This window comes from Myotis lucifugus, unplaced genomic scaffold, assembly GCF_000147115.1.
Source record: "Myotis lucifugus unplaced genomic scaffold, Myoluc2.0 scaffold_859, whole genome shotgun sequence".
Lineage (NCBI taxonomy): Eukaryota > Metazoa > Chordata > Mammalia > Chiroptera > Vespertilionidae > Myotis > Myotis lucifugus.
The window spans coordinates 60,974-78,220 of record NW_005871907.1 but is presented as its reverse complement, the minus strand read 5'-3'; the positions used below and the strand labels follow the sequence as shown (position 1 = coordinate 78,220).

Here is a 17,247-nt window from a genome sequence, read left to right as displayed (position 1 = left end):
CCAGGAAACAATCTTGAGTGGAAAGAGAAAGTGTGCTCCCAGAGCCAGAAAGAAGCTGGCTTAAATAGAGAGAAGTCCCTACCCCTGGTCTCTGATTGGTCCATCCTCATGCAAAGGACGACTCCAAGTCCTCAAAGTTTCATTGCTCCAAAAAGCACTGTCCTGATTGGTCAGAATGGAGCTGCTCTGATTGGTTAGTGAAAATGCTGATAAGGATAGAAGTGCACAGTTCCAGTTGAATGGGGAAAGCCTCAGTCTTAAAGACTGAAATATATTCTCGGGACTCCTTTCTAAGGGCTGGCTCAGATGCAGGAACACAGTGCAGGCAGGCAGTTCAGTGCAATCTTCTCCTTGAAGTGCCCTCCTGGTGAGCCCGCACACCCCCTGCTCCCCTCCTCCTATAGAAATGGCTGCAAGGGTCTGTCCTATAAATTTGAGTCTATTTAGCCACCAAGAGTCTTCGGTAGGTATCTTCTTTCTCAGGTTCCCCAGTTCCAAACAACAACCTTGACGTCACTATTGTCAACGTAAAAAAACCATTGAAACCTGTAAAGATTTTTGTGAGTTTATTTGAGCCAAACTGTCGACATATGACGGGAAGCAGAACCTCAATGAATTGAGATAGTGCTCCGGAGAATGACAGGGTTACATCCATATTTATACATGAAATTCATTGGTGACAGATTTAAGGAGGTGGGATTAAGCGAAGCGTGGAAACTTCTGTGATAGGATAAAAAGTAAAATGATGGACACATACTTAGATGGGTGCAGGAACAATTAACATGATGATGAAGGGATTTGTGGTATCTGTCCTGGGACCCTGCACACCTGGTTGTGCCCCAGGGGCTCCATAAAAAGAGAAGTCACAAGTTACCCAGACATTTCAAGGATATGTTATCTTAGATGCAAAAAGACAGATAGGCTTAGTTACAGTAAAGGTTGACCTTATCAGTGAAGATATCAGCATAGGATGTAACTGCCCACCTTAACTGCTTTTAGTTAAGGTTTAATTTCAAACCATCCTTTGTGGTTACTTTAGGTCTCCGAGTCTGCAAAACAGCCATGCAGGCCTCTCCTGAGCTTGTCAGGTCAGCATGTGGCCCCTTTCGTCCACACTATCTTTAAAACCAAAATGAATTTAGCCCATATTCTTCTCACAGTGATGGCAACACCACTATTTCTGTGGGTCGTTTGTTTGTTTCCCACTTTAAATGTCTGGGAATGTAACTTCAAAATTTATAGTGGTTGAGGGTCTGAAATAATTCTGCATTCATTGAACTTGTCCCCTGTTTTCTTACAAATCTCAACATGAAAGAGCAACAAAGAAAAAGCCCTATTTTGTGTGTGTGTGTGTGTGTGTGTGTGTGTGTGTGTGTGTTAGTATGGATAATATAGTGTGAAAGGGATTGTAGATTTTTGTTTGTTTGTTATTTACTCTGAGAACTTGTTTATCATGAAAAGGGTCTAGGAAGGTCCAATAGTGAGTGACAAAAATTTTCTCCATAGATTTTTTTAAAAAGCAAGAAGAGTTTAATAATGAAGATTTTAGACTGATTTACAGTTTATTAAATAAAGAAACCAACACTTATTGAAAGCCACTTATTGCTAAATTCAAGTGGTTTGATCAGATCTGGTAAGCTCTGCACCATTTCTCACAGAACCAGAGCACCACTCACTGGCTTCTTCAAAGAGGTCAATGTGAGAAAGTCAGGAAAGAGAGGCTGCTCCAAGAAGTTGTTAAATTAAAATCTGAGACACAATAGTTGAAGAAAAAGTATTCTGAATTTTATTTTTTCTCCTGCCATGTTGTATTTGTGCTTACCTGGAGTTAGCAATCTGGATAAATAGAAAACAAAGCCATTTCCTAAGTCAATGTGTATACTGTATATAAGGTTCAGAGAAAATTGATCATTATACATCAATCAATCAATACATTTACTCTCTAGTGTGGAGGCAAAGTAACTGCTCTGTCAAATAACATTGGAGTGTTCTCCTTGTTAATTTAAAATATAAATGGCCAAAATCAAAGCTCAGAGATACTTACACACTCAGGAAGGTACGGTGTTTGGTATATCTACCAAATGAGCACATGCTTACCCGAGCTCCCATCCATGAATGTCCCCCCAGAGTGAAATGTGTGTGAGCACGTGCACCTGCAGACATGTACAGGAATGTGCATAGCAACGTGCTGTGTATTAGACCCACATTTGGAAACCACATAAATGCCCATCAGTAGAAGAACAGACTAATAAATACAGAAGAATAATATACAATAATAAAAATGAGCAAACTACAGCAATTCACAGCAACACAGCTGCATCTCACAGCTGCACTGTTGAATGAAAGAACAGACATAGAAAGCTGTGTGGTTTGGTTATAGAAAGTTCAAAAACAGGCAGAACTAACCTATAGGGCAGAGGTGGGCAACCTTATTGTGAGTGCGTGCCAAAACCAGTAAAATCTCTGACTCAAAATTCTTCTGTGTGCCAACCTTAATTTTTGGAGAACATGTTACGTCTACTTGATATCTCTTAAGAAATGTGAAGAACCTTGAAGAAATAATAAAATTCATTTGAACAACAAAAACACAGTATATGATGATGAAAAATACATTTATTTATTTATTTCATTTTCTTTTTTTTTAAATTAAATCTTTATTGTTCAGATTACATTTGTTCCTCTTTTTTTCCCCCCCATAACTCCCCTCCTCCCAGTTTCCGCCCCACCCTCCGTTCTCACTCCCCACCCACAGTCCTCATCCATAGGTGCACGATTTTTGTCCAGTCTCTTCCCGAATCTCCCACTCCCCTTTCCCCCCCAAGAATAGTCAGTCCATTCCCTTTCTATGTCCCTGATTCATTATAATCACCAGTTCATTCTGTACATCAGATTATTTATTCACTTGATTCTTAGATTCACTTGTTGATAGATGCATATTTGTTGTCCATAATTTGTATCTTTACCTTTTTCTTCTTCTTCCTCTTCTTAAAGGATACCTTTCAGCATTTCGTATAATACTGGTTTAGTGGTGATGAACTCCTTTAGCTTTTCCTTATCTGTGAAGCTCTTTATCTGATCTTCAATTCTGAATGATAGCTTTGCTGGATAAAGTAATCTTGGTTGTAGGTTCTTGGTATTCATCACTTTGAATATTTCTTGCCATTCCCTTCTGGCCTGCAAAGTTTCTGTTGAGAAATCAGCTAACAGTCGTATGGGTATTCCCTTGTAGGTAATTGAGTCTCTTTCTCTTGCTGCTTTTAAGATTCTCTCTTTGTCTCTTGCTCTTGGCATTTTAATTATGATGTGTCTTGGTGTGGTCCTCTTTGGATTCCTTTTGTTTGGGGTTCTCTGCGCTTCTTGGACCTGTAAGTCCATTTCTTTCACCAGGTGGGGGAAGTTTTCTGCCATTATTTCTTCAAATAGGTTTTCAATATCTTGCTGTCTCTCATCTTCTGGCACCCCTATAATTCTGATGTTGGTGCGCTTGAAGCTGTCCCAGAGGCTCCTTACACTATCTTCGTATTTTCGGATTCTTTTTTCATTTTGCTTTTCCGGTTGGGTGTTTTTTGCTTCTTCACATTTCAAATCTTTGACTTGATTCTTGTGCTCCTCTGTTTTGCTATTGGGTGTCTGTATAATATTCTTTATTTCAGTCCGTGTAAGCTTAATTTCTAGTTGGTTCTTTATCACAGCATCGAGGGTCTCATTAGATTTCGTGAGGCTCTCATCAAGTTTATTGGTAGCTTCTAGCACATTATTGCAAGCCCTCAAAATTGCGTTTTTTAGCTCTATGTCCTCCATTTCTGTCATTTTTTTTGTCTCCGCATTTTTTATGCTTTCTTGGTGCACCCCCTTGTGGTCTTTGTGGGCAGTCTTGTTCTAGTTAAGCCTTGATTGTTGTAGTTAATACTAGAGGGATTTGACCACCAGGCCGACTGGCTGTGAGAATCACCTGTATCTGCAGTGGGAAAACTTCTGTCCTCTGGAGAGGTGCTAATCTAGCCTTTGCCTGAGGCTATCCAGCAAATGGCTCTGCACAGGGCTTGGGCGGGGTGGGTCACACGGGATCAACAGGGCGGGCGGAGGGAACAGTTAGGGCTGCTCTCAGTCCCGTTCCCAGAGGCTCTGCTTCTCAGAACCCCAGCAACCACTGCAAACCTCGGAGAGAAAGCTGCCCTCACGTTCCAACTGATGCCAGACAATCCCGCCTCTCCCCTTTGAGTCTGAGTCCCTAGAGACTCGCCCAGATCTGGAGCTCAGAGTCTGAGACTCCCTCCTGATTGAAAACGACAACCGCGCCCTCAGCCACCAGCCCGCTTTGCGTGCGCACCTCCACACCTTTGTATTTTCCACACTGCGCCTCCTCTGAGCCTTGGTATGCTGTTCTCTATCCTTCTAGTTGAAGAGTCTCTCCTCAGCCAGCCTTCCTGTGGTTCTGGGTGATGCCCATTCCGTCTTTTAGTTGTATTTTTGAAGTGGTTGTTTGCGGCAGCAATCTCCGGTGTTTACCTATGCCGCCATCTTGGTCTCCCCCACCTACATTTATTTTTTAATGTATACATGTACACTGATAGTCCGACAGAAAACTTTATGACTCCGTTTGATATTATCAGTGGGACTTTTGCTGCTGCATCACTGATGACAAAGATTTTACATCAGGTTTATATTTTGTGACCTTCAGAGATATGCACGAGCTACTACTTTCATCCATCAGGCTACTTGTATTATGAGACTTAACAAAATTCATCACTAAGAACAATGATTCACAATTGTAAATGGAAGATTATAAGAGAGGGTTTCTCGTGCCAGCAAAAGTTACTGGCGTGCCATGTTTGGCATGCCTGCCAGGGGTTGCCCACCCCTGCTATAGGGTTTGAAGTCAGGGGAGAGTTCTCTTTGGAGAGCAAGAGGGATTGTACTGACTGTTTTTCTTATTTTCTGTGTTCTCCATGCTCTGGTAGTTGGGGCCTTGATCCTGGAGAGAGTGCTTCTACCAGTGCTATTTCCCGGAGATAGCGAATGGTCCCCTGATGCCCCAGTGCGTGTACCTTTGATATAAATTCAGTGACCACACTCTCAAATATCTCCTTTATCAAACTCTGACAGGCCAAGCCAATGGTCCCTCTACTCAAAACTACCCCCGCACAGTTGCCAAACCACTAGAGACTGCTTTTTAAAAAAATATATGTTTATTGATTTCAGAGAGGAAGGGAGAGGGAGAGAGAGATAGAACCATGAATGATAAGAGAGAATCATGGATCGGCTGCCTACTGGGAGTTGAGCCCACAACCTGGTCATGTGCCCTTGACCAGATCAAACCTGGGACCCTTCAGTCTGCAGGCCAATGCTCTATCCACTGAGGCAAACTGGTTAAAACCTGAGGCTGCTTTTGTAGCCAAGTCACAGCCCCCAAATTATTTAAACTGTCTAATTTAAACCTAGTGTACCTATCATGCCTTGCCCATTCCTTCTTGTAAGAATTCCAGAAGGCTTTACCTTCACCCCTGCGTGCCTCCTGGCAGACTGGGTGCTTCCCAGGTTCCATGTGGTGTGGTGTCAAATGCTTCCGATTTCTAGGGATCTGTACCAGTTAATAATGAGGATTTTGTAATCAAAGAAAACACGTTAATTTGAAGAGAAACATCAACAGTGCTTAACTCAAAGTAATGTCCATCGATAGCTACACATTTTCCCCATCTTTCAGGTAATTTGTGGATACCATCCCAATAGAACTAGTCTTGTTTTGAGGCAAACCATTCAGACACCCAATTTTCTACTTCTTCGTATGTTTTGAAGTGCTGCTCAGAAAGTGCATGTGACATTGATTAGAACAAGTGGTAATCTGAAGGAGCAAGTTCTGGTGAAAATGGCGGGTGGGTTAATACTCCCCAGGCACCATCTTTTAACGTGTCTTTAACTGGTTTTGAAGTGTGTGATGGTGCGTTATCATGAAGCAAATTACTTTGCCATGTCTTCTGGCCCATTCTGGTCGTTTCACGATCAAAGCGTGGTTCGAATTGATTATTTGTTGTTGGTAGCGATCAGTATTAATGGTTTCACCTGGTTTTAGAAGCTCATAATACACCACACCTTCCTGATCCCACCAAAGGCAGAGCATTGTCTTCTTTCCTAAGTGATTTGTCCTTGCAGTCCATGTTGACGGTTGACCTGGATCAAGCCATGATTTTGTGCATTTGGGAATCTCAAAATAAATCCACTTTTCATTGCCAGTCACAATTCGATGCAAAAAAGACTTTCTTTCGTGCCATTGAAGCAACCTTTTACTGATGACTTTTCGGTTTTCCATTTGTCTTTCGTTCAGTTGATGTGGCACCCATTTTCCTTCCTTTAAAATCTTTGCCATTGCTTGTGAACGATCAGACATTGTTTGCTGAGCAATGTTTAATCTTTTTGCAAGTTGTTTTTGAGATTGATACGCATCTTCATCCAATGATTTTTGCAATTGTTGGTCTTCAAACTTTTTTGGTTGACCTAGATGTTCTTTTCTTTCATATAGAAACCACCACTTTTAAAGCATTTAAAGCAGTGTTCACAAGTATCTTGAGATGGAACATGTTCACCATAAGCTTTCCAAAGTGTAGGATAACTTTTTCTTCAAAATAAAGTAATGAATTAAAATTTCCCGCAAATGCTCTTTTTTGGGGGTACGAAATTGGATATTTTTAACCTTAAAAATATCTATGATGTTAACACCTTCAGCAAATTTGACATATGAAGTTTTGAAGCTTGCTGTCAATACAACAAAACAGCATACATATCAAATTGCTTATATATCAACATATGTGTAACGCCATCTATTGAAAAAAATCTGCATTATCAACTGGTACACCTAGTAGGTAACCTAAGGCAGTGTTTTGGTATAAAAATTCTGAAAATATTTGGAAACCAGTTCTCCCAAACTGTGACTACACACAGTCTAGTTGCCTGCCATATGTATATTTTAGTGGTAGCCTGTGTCAACTGTCGGGCATTGGTGCCAAGACAACGCCAACAGGAATCCCTAACTTGAGTGCAGTGAAGAAGGAAGCTTTATTGTGACACAGCACTCTGTGAAGTGAGCACAGCTGCAAGGGCCAGGCAGCCCTCTCCCTGTAGGTAGACAGCTCTGCTCTGCTCCTCACTTGTTTGCTCCTTTTGTTGTTGTTTTCTAATTTGAGCCCTTTTTAGTAGGTATCTTTTGTCTCAGGTTTCACACCTGGGAAATAACAAAGTGGGAAATGCTCTAGAATGGCAGTCAAGATGGTTGTGCCCACAGCAGAGGTAGGGATTCCATAACACAAGATGGCTGCATACACAGTGGAGGCTGAGTTCCTGTAATGATCCTTAAAGAGCAATGAGCAGGGACCTGAGGCTGTGTGACACTGGGCCGGGATAGGAGACCTGAGGCTGCGCCCCTGTCTGGTGGGGCTTGACATGGGACCTCAGGCAGCAACCCCCACCCCAGCACTGGGCTGGTGGACCTCAGGCAGCCCCCCAGCCCTGGCACTGGGCCAGGGGCCTAAGGCCGTACCCCACTCCCCAGCGCCAGGTTGTGTGGAACTGAGGGCACGCTCCCCGCCTGGCGGAGCTTGACTGGGGACCTCAGGCCGGGCCCCCAGCCCATGGGGCTTGATGGGGAACCTCAAGGCGCACCCCGAACCCGGTTCAGGGCAGGGGACCTCAGGCTGTGCCCCCCGCCCGGCAGAGCTTGACGGGGACCTCAAGGTATGCCTTCTGCCCTGCCTGGGCTGGGGATCCTCAGGCTGTGCACCCCACCCTGGGCTGGGGGACCTGAGACTACGCACCCTCCTGGCAGGCATGATAGGGGACCTCAAGGTGCACCCCCCGCCCTGGCGCTGGGACAGGCGACCTGAGACTGCATCTCCCACCCAGAAGGGCTTGACAGGGGTGGGGCTGGCCCGGTCTGGATCTAGCCCAATGAGGGTGGGGCCAGCGGGGTCTGGGTCGAAAATGATTTCGAGGCTCATGTGGGTGGGCAGGGACTTGACTCTGGTTCCCGTGGCACGCCCCAGACTCTGACAGGAAGAAGATTTTCATATACATTTTACTAATTTTCTTTCATCTCTAACATTTCTATTATAGAGAAAGAGCAAAGAGCAGTATTAAAATGTTTCCTCTAATTAATTCCCTTTTAATGTGCACGAATTTCATGCACCTGGTCACTAGTATTTTTATATTTTCTTCTAAAAGCTTACTGTTTTGCTTTCACAATTAAGTCTACTGTCCATCTGATTGGTTTAATGCAAAAATCAACTTTAACATTTTTTCATATGGTTCCCAAAGGTTCCAGAACAATTTATTGAAAATTTCCTCCCTTCACTTCCAACTTTGAAGTACCACATTTGTCAGAAATATGATGGCCATAGGATTTATTATTCAAATTGATTAGATTTTGAGAGTAAAAGAGGACATTGCTAATTATTGCAGTAGAACAAGAGACTTAAACAGGCTGTTTTGAGCAAACTGGGATGATGCTTATCATAAAGCAGGGTTCATATACCTGGGCTCTCTGTTTTGTTCCATTTCTAACCATCTTTGCACAAGAACCCAGTTTATCTTATTTCCACAGCTTTAGAATAAGTTGTTATTCTATTAAGTATGTCCTTTCATCTGATTCTTCAATATTGTCTTGGATATTCTTGGCCTTTTACCTTGTTATATAAGTACTAGTGGCCCCATGCAGAAAATTTGTGCACACTAAAAGGGAATTAATTAGAGGAAATATTTTAATATTGATATTTGCCCTTTCTCTATAATAGAAGTGTCAGAGATGAAAGAAAATTAGCAAAATGTATATGAAAATCTCCCTCCTGTCAGAGTCTGGGGCATGCTGCGGGACCTAGAGTCAAATTCCCGCCCATCACCGCACGCACTTCGAAAACAGAAGAGACCCAGACCGGTGGGCCCCACCCCCCTTGGATAAGACCCAGACTCAGCCACCCCACCCCCTGTCAAGCTACTCCAGGCTGAGAGCAAAACCTCAGGTCCCCCATCCTGGCACCAGACAAGCCCCACCAGGTGGAGAGAACAGCCTCAGGTCCCCCGGCCTGGCACCAGGGCGGGGGGCACAGCCTAAGGTCCCCTGTCAAGCCCTCTCAAGCTGGGGGCATGGCCTGAGGTCCCCAGGCCTGGAACTGGGGTGGGTGTGGGGGGCACGGCCCGAGGTCCCCCATCAAGCACCACGGGGCAGGGGGGGCGGCCTGATGTCCCTGCTGTTTGCTCGTGATGTTACAGCATCCTGCTATTTTACATATTCCTCTATTATATAGATAGATTAGAGTCACTTGCCATGTTTCACCAAATGAAAAACAAAACAAAGAAAACCTGTTTTTTAATTGAAATTGCATTGATTATGTAGATCAATTGACATTTCAATAAGGAATCATGACCATGGTATAGCTTTCCATTTATTCAGAACTACTTTATTTTCCCTCAATAATGATTACAGTTTTCTGTATAGAATTTCTTAACATATTTTGATGCATTTATTCCTAGGCATTTGAACATTTTTTACATCATTATAAATGCTTTTTAAAACATTTTTAAAACTTTGTAACTCATAGAAATACAAATTAGCTGTGTAACTTGTACTTGTAACCACAAACGCCTTAATTAACTCACTTTTCAATTCTAATAATTTAGACTTTAGATGAAAATATTCATCTGAAATATTATAAGATTTGCTCTTACTTTCAAATTTTTATATATTTTGTTTTTCTTGCGTTACCATATGAGCTAGGATCTTCATTAAATTTTTAATAACGATGGCAACAAACATTCTTATCTTGTCAAATTGCTAACTAATTTCTCCTTTCATTTTTTCTTTTTTTGTATAATTTTGAGGGCTTACTATTAAGTGCATACAAATTTACAATTGTTATATTTTCCTAGAATTTTCCTGAATTCCTATATTTTCCTGAATCTTTTTATCATATGAAGTGTCTGTCATTATCACTAGAACAAGAAAACCTACTTTACCAAATAATCTCAGCATATCTACTTTTATGGTTAGTATTTGCATCATATAGCTTTCCATTCTTTTTTCCTAATTCTTTTTTTTTATGTTATAGATATATTTTCTGTAGACACAATATTTTTTTAAATCTAGCCTAACCATTTTTGTCTTTTAACTGAAATATTTAGTCATTTCACATTTATTTTTTTAAGAATATATCTTTATTGATTTAACAGAGTAAGGGTGAGGGAGAAGGAGAGAGTTAGAAACACCAATGATGAGAAAATCATTGATCAGCTGCCTCCTGCAGACCCCCTACTGGGAATCGATCCTGCAACCCAAGCAAATGCCCTTGACTAGAATCGAACCTTTAAGTCCACAGGCCAATACTCTATCCACTCAGCCAAACCAGCTAAGGCTAGTCATTTCAAATTTTAATAATTACTTAAATATTTGGGATTTAATGTGATATTTTGCTATTTGTCATTCCTGTTCTGTGTATCTATTTTCTTTCCCATTTTTGGATTGGTTGTGTAATTTTGTTTTGTTTTTTTCTTTTTTCTCTTTGGTTTATTATGGAAGTTATAAACCCTTTCACTATTCTTCTTCTGGTTACCTTAGACCCGTGGTCAGCAAACTGCGGCCCGTGAGCCACATGTGGCTCTTTGGCCTTTTGAGTGTGGCTCTTTCACAAAATACTACATGTGGGCACGCATGTACACTGTGATTGAAACTTCGTGGACCATGCACATAAGTCAGTATTTTATGGAAGAGTCACACTCAAGGGGCCAAAGAGCCGCATGTGGCTCGTGAGCCGCAGTTTGTCGACCACTGCCTTAGACAGTACGAAATGCATCCTTGACTTATCAAAATCTATATATATAAAAGTCTAAGTGACCATTACGACTGGACAACTAGATGACTTGACAGCTGGCCGGTAACTATGATGCGCACTGACCACCAGGGGGCAGACTGACCTAGCGGTCAGTTCACTCACACAGCCAACCACCTGTGGCTGGCCAACCTCCCGCAATCCTTCCCTGCTTCTGGTCCCAATTGGGACTGGGTGAGATGCTCCAATTGGCCAGGAGGGACCCCACCCACGCATGAATTCCTACACTGGGCTTCTAGTCTAATATAATTGTACAGATATGTGATACCTACCTTTGGGATATGTTTTAAAAATCATGTTGTTAGGCAAGTTTGTTGTAGTGCAAACATCATAAAGTGCACTTACACAAACCTAGACAGTACAGCCTAATCTGGATTTCGGCAGTGTGGTATATCCTATTGTTTCTAAGATAAAACTCTGTACAGCATTTTATTGTAAAAAACAGCATGAGATTAAGTCCAGCACAAGAGAAAATGATTCAATCAAGAAACACAAGAGAGCGGGTGGGTGGGTGGGGGTTGGGGGCTGGCAAAAAAAAAGAAAGAAACAAAAAAAAGAAACACAATAAACACAAAAAGTATGCAGCTGCTGCCATTGTAACATTCCACACTGTTTTAAGCACATTGTTCTTTCATAAATAGAAAAATTACCCATTCTAAAATAATGATAAAAGTTATAATATAATAACTACACTTACTTCCATTATCAAATATCATGTACTGTGCATAATTGTATATGCTACACTTTTCTATGACTGGCAGTTCAGTAAGTTTGTTTATACCAGCATCACCACAAACACATAAGTAATGCCTTGCACTGTAGTGCTATGGTGTCTACAATCACCAGGCAATAGGAAATTTTCAGCTCCATTATGATCTTGTGGGACCACCAAGGTAGATGCACTCTGTTGTTGACCAAAATGTCATTAAGCAGCTAGTGATGGTAATTGTGCTTTTATTCTCTTCACGGAAAATGCAAGGACTCCAGAAATGTACTTCTATTTTTCTTCCCCAACATCTATGGTATAATTTATTTTAATTTTGTGTATGTTTGAAATTCTGCAGACATTATTATTATTGTTTTATATGGTCAATATTTATTTATATTTATATTTAAATATTTTCTTGCTCTTGTTCTTTTCCTACAACTCTTATGTTCCTTTTGCATAAATAATATTCTCTAGAATTTTTTAAGTCTCTCTCAGTTTTTGTTAGTCTGAATATATCTTAAGGAATATTTTTCCTGGGTATAGAATAATTCTGGATTGGCAGGAGTTTTGGGTGGTGTTTGTTCAGCATGTTAAATCAGTCTATAATCTCTGGTTCTCATAATTACTGTTGATTTATGTATTGTCCTTCGAACTGTTGCTCCTCTGAGGGTACTTTGTCTTTTTTCTTTGGCTGTTTTTATATCTTTATTGATCATCTCTTTGGTTTTCTGTAGTTTCAGTGAAATGTGAGTAGAGATGGATTTCTTTGTAGTATCCTGCTTTGCGGGTGAGTAGGATTTCTAAAATCTGTGAATTGATGTTTTAACAAATAAGTTTTAGAATACACATTTTGAATGTTAGATCTTTAAATATTATTCTGCACCATATTGTCTCTTGCCTTATCTTTTCCTGTTAAACATCTTCTTACTGACTCTTTTAACTATTCTTATCCTTTCTTTTATATTTTCCATTCTATTGTCTTTCTAGGCTTCACTCATTAAAGTTGTCTTTCTGGAAGAAATTATGGGTAATTTTTTCTGGTCTGACAATTCACTTTTTTCTATTTAATTTGTTGATAAATTTATCTATTTAGTTTTTCATGTGTTATATTTTTGAGTTTTGGAGTTCTATTTCACTTCTGATCTTTTTTAAAAAATATTTTAAAATTAATTTCAGAGAGACAGGGAGAGGGAGAGAGAAATAGAAACATCAATGATGAGAGAGAATCATTGATTGGCTCCCTTTGCACACCCTCAACAGGGGGTCGAGCCCATAACCCAGACATGTGCCCTGACTGGGAATCGAACCGTGACCTCCTGGTTCATAGGTCAGCGCTCAACCACTGAGCCATACCTGGCTGGGCTCTATTTCATTTTTACTCAAAAATGCAATATCTTTTAAATTTTTAGTTATCTGCTAAGATGGTTAACCTTGGTTTTTATCAACTTGATAAAACAGTGTTGTTTTATAATTTGTGTGTGATTATTGCAATATTTAGAGCTTCTGTACTTGTTTGCATTATCAGTTTTTTCGTGCTGATTTTTTTTCATGTTGTCATAGCTACTCACCCATCCCACTTATCTTTGATTATGTGTGAAATAGGGTACTTAGAAAAGCTGACTATGAAAATAACTAGTGGCCCGGTACACAGATTCGTGCACATTGAAAGGGAAATAATTAGAAGAAATACTTTAATATTGCTATTTGGCCTTTCACCCTCAGCACTTGGGAGCTGGGTGGTGTCCCCTTCTCCCCCACCTCAGCTGGTCACACCAGCCTTGGACTGGTGCTGTCCACTCACCTGCTCCACCCTCCCACCATGGTCCTGCTCATGCTCGAGTTGGAGCCCATTGGAGCAGCAGCTCCTCCACTGCTGCCTGCTCCCAGCGCCATGTGGCCAATGCCCACCATGATCCATGCCGCCCCCTGGTGGCAAGCACACGCCATAGTGAGCGGTCAAACTCCTGGTCTCCCTGTTGAACTCCCAGTCCTGAACTACCTCTAGAGGGGACAATTTGCATATTTGACTTTTATTATGTAGGATTTGAGGTTTATGGGTAATCTTCCCCTGGGATGATTTTTGTTTGCTTCTTCCATATGCCTCTGGATAGTAGCAAACCAGAATAGATGTAATCAAATTCCAGGGATGGAATTTGGGGAACTCTCCAACGACTTACATCAGGGCTGCATTCTGAGCTGCTGCAGTCATACACCTAGAGTGTAGTTCTAACGTTGCCATGTGAAAGCACAAGGTCACAATGGGGCCCCCATAATTGAAAGGCCAAAATTGTGTCTGCCTGGCCTTGAACATCATCAAAATCCTTTCTTCATGCCCTATTATCTCAGTTGGATTGGGAAATGACCCCAGGGTAAATGTGGCCCCAGTTTCCATAGTAATCAATTTACCCAGGATTGCTGATTACTTCATAATCATGGCAGCTCCCTTGCCTTTGGGCTTGTGCTTGCTTGGTTTGTTGTTGTTGTTGTTTGTGTGTGTGTGTGTGTGTGTGTGTGTGTGTGTGTGTGTGTGTTAAAAGGTCTGAGTTACCTAGTTCACATTGCAGTAAAAAATTAGATGTTCTCCACATAAAATACTTATTGAATTCTAGTTTCTGCTCTGAAATTTACTGGTTGTTTCAACCTTCAATAATTTATTTGTAGTCCATGAGCCTGCTCCCTCATATATAAATAGGATTTGAGCAGAGTTACATGGGGCCCTGCAGTTCAGTTTCTACCTGATTAGCACAATTTACTCTAAATCACTGAGTAGATTTTAGCCTAAAATCACAAAGAGAAGGATTACAGAATGCAGTGACTTGCTTTTCTTGTTTTTCCCATACATAAGAGAACCTTCAATATTTTTTTAAATTTTGTTTTATTGCTTAAAGTATTACAAAGAGTATTACATATGTCTCCTTTTCCCCCCCTTGACATTCCCCTTGCCTCCCCTACCCTCAGTGTCTTATGTCCATTCGTTATGCTTATACGCATGTATACAAGTACTTTGGTTGATCTCGTACCTCCCGCTACTAGGCCCCAACCCTTCCCTGCCTTCCAGCTGTAGTTTGACAGTCTGTTCGATGCTTCTCTGCTTCTGTACCTATTTTTGTTCATCAGTTTATAATGGTCTTTATTATCCATGAATGAGTGAGATCATGTGGTATTTTTCCTTCATTGACTGGCTTATTTCACTTAGCATAATGCTCTCCAGTTCCATCCATGCTGTTGCAAATGGTAAGAATTCCTTCTTTTTTACAGCAGCATAGTATTCCATCGTGTAGATGTAACACATTTTTCTAATTCATTCATCTGCTGATGGGCACTTAGGCTGTTTCCAGATCTTCACTATGGAGACCCTTCAATATTGAAGGTGCGAATAAGCATTTTAAAGGAAAAAAGGAAGGAAAGCTTGCCAACAGATTTGCTAAAATCTGCTTTTTCTTTCATGGAGTCACTGACTGTCATCCTGGATGTCAGTATTGTCAGTCCAAGGACTCCATTAGTCCTCTATTTTCTGAGATCAGATAGAAACAAGTAGAGGACTGGGATCATTCTGGCTATAAGAATCTTCGGGCCGTCCAGGACGCTGCTCCGCGAGCTCGGGATGTTCCCGGAGCTCAATGACCTCCTCAATGCCTCCCCGGACCGGGCGGAGCCGGGGAAACTGACTCTACTCTGTGATGCCGAGACCGATGGCAGTTTCCTTGTGCACCACTTTCTCTCCTTCTACCTCAAAGCTAATTGTAAGGTGTGTTTTGTGGCCCTCGGTCAGTCCTTCAGTCACTACAACATTGTGGGACAGAAGCTGGGTGTCAGCCTGACCACGGCACGGGAGCGCAGGCAGCTGGTCTTCCTCGAGGGTCTCAGGTCAGCGGTGGACGTCTTCTTCCGGGCCGAGGGCGAGGCACATCCCCTGCAGTTCCTCAGGGAGGCCAAGGCCGCCAGCCTGCAGCCGCTGTATGAGTTCGTGCGGGAGGCCCTGAAGCCCGTGGATCAGAGGGAGGCTGCCTGGAAGAGCCCGGTGCTGCTGGTGGACAACCTCAGTGTGCTGCTGAGCCTGGGCGTGGGGGCGGTGGCCGTGCCGGACTTCGTCCACTACTGCAGGGCCTGCGTGTGCTGCCGGCTGCAGGGAAACATAGTGGCCCTTGTGCACGACAGTGGGGACGCCGAGGACGAGGAGAACGACGTCCCGCTGAATGGCCTCAGTCACCAGAGCCACCTGGTCCTGCGGGCCGAGGGCCTGGCCACCGGCTTCTGCAGGGACGTGCACGGGTAGCTGAGGGTCCTGTGGAGGACGCCGTCGCCGCCCGCCCGGCGGGGTCGGAGCCTCACTTTCCAGTACAAGATCCAGGACAAGAGCGTGTCCTTTTTCGCCAAAGGAATGTCTCCTGCGGTTCTGTGACCCGCGGGGCAGACGGAGCCCCCAGGCGGTTTCCTCACGGAGGGTGAAGCATCTCCACCTTCGCAGCCGTGTTCCCAGCTGGACTGCGCCCAGGGATGAGTGGACTGTGGCGTGTGCCCTTGTCCCACGTTCAGAAAACACGTCAGGAACCCGCACCCTGCCTCTGCCGAGACAGCTGGGTGAAGGGGTCCTTACAGGTCTGAGCGCCGGCAGGGACAGTCCCGCTGTGAGCACCCTCGGGGACAGAAGGGGCCGTCCTGGCTGCCATAGAGGGCGCCCCAGGTGCCCCACATCCTGGCTCCGCGGGCATCTCACAGTTTCCACCTTTGTCTTGCAAAGGTCCTTTCCCTAAACCCAGCGAAGAAGCAGTTTAGGAGGCGTGAGGCCCGAGGAGGCCACACTGGCTGACCCATCCTCCTGGGAAGGGGAGGGCTCCCACCCGTTCAGCTCGGCTCCCCCTGGCTCCCCCTGGTTCTGTGGAGAACGCGGAGGTGCTGCGGGGAACGGGGAACAGGCGGAGAGAACAGGCGACGAGCCATTAAACCAGTTCGAGTAGCAGGAAGCGCACAGGCTGCTGTCGCAGGAGAGAGCAGTGGTCCCCTCGCTGGCGTATGAGCTGCCGGAGCGGAGCTCGGGCGAGAAGGCGTGGTTTGGAAGCAGTGCCAGTGCGAGGCCTTGGAATGCTCCTGCTTTTTCTCTGAGGGCCTCTTAGCTCCTCAGGGTTCAGAAATGTCTTTTCCTTTTTCACTGCCTGGAAGGGCTGTTCCTTTTTAGCTTAAAATAACTTCTAAGTGTTCCTTCACTTTTGACTCATTTAGGATTCCTTACGGTCTTGTGCTTTGTCTCCATGCTGATCATGAAATAGCCCGGCAGTACTGACTGAAGAGAACGTACTCTGATTTATTTACATGTAAAGTTTCTAACATTGAGCCTCTGTACCGTTCACCTATCTAGGTGTTGAAAGGTTAGTGTATCTGTGCTCTCAGGAGTCTAGTTTTTTATATCGATTTTAGAGAGAGAAACATCGGCTGCTTGTTCCACTTATCCATGCATTGGTTGATTCTTGTTTGTGCTCTGACTGGGGATCGAACTCACAACCTTTGTATATCGGGACAACGTTCTAACCAACTGAACTACCTGGCCAGGGCCTCAAGAATCTTTTTTGAAAGGGTATTGTGCCCGCCCTGGCCGGTTTGGCTCAGTGGATGAAGATTTGGCCTGTGTACTGGGGGGTCCCGGGTTTGATTCCAGCCAAGAGCACATGCCAA

The 17,247-nt window shown here is 43.2% G+C and overlaps 1 pseudogene; it reads left to right on the top strand.

Annotated features, from left to right (window-relative positions):
* Positions 1 to 15,160: 15,160 nt before the first annotated feature.
* LOC102429476 lies at positions 15,161 to 16,079 on the top strand (annotated as a pseudogene).
* Positions 16,080 to 17,247: the final 1,168 nt, after the last annotated feature.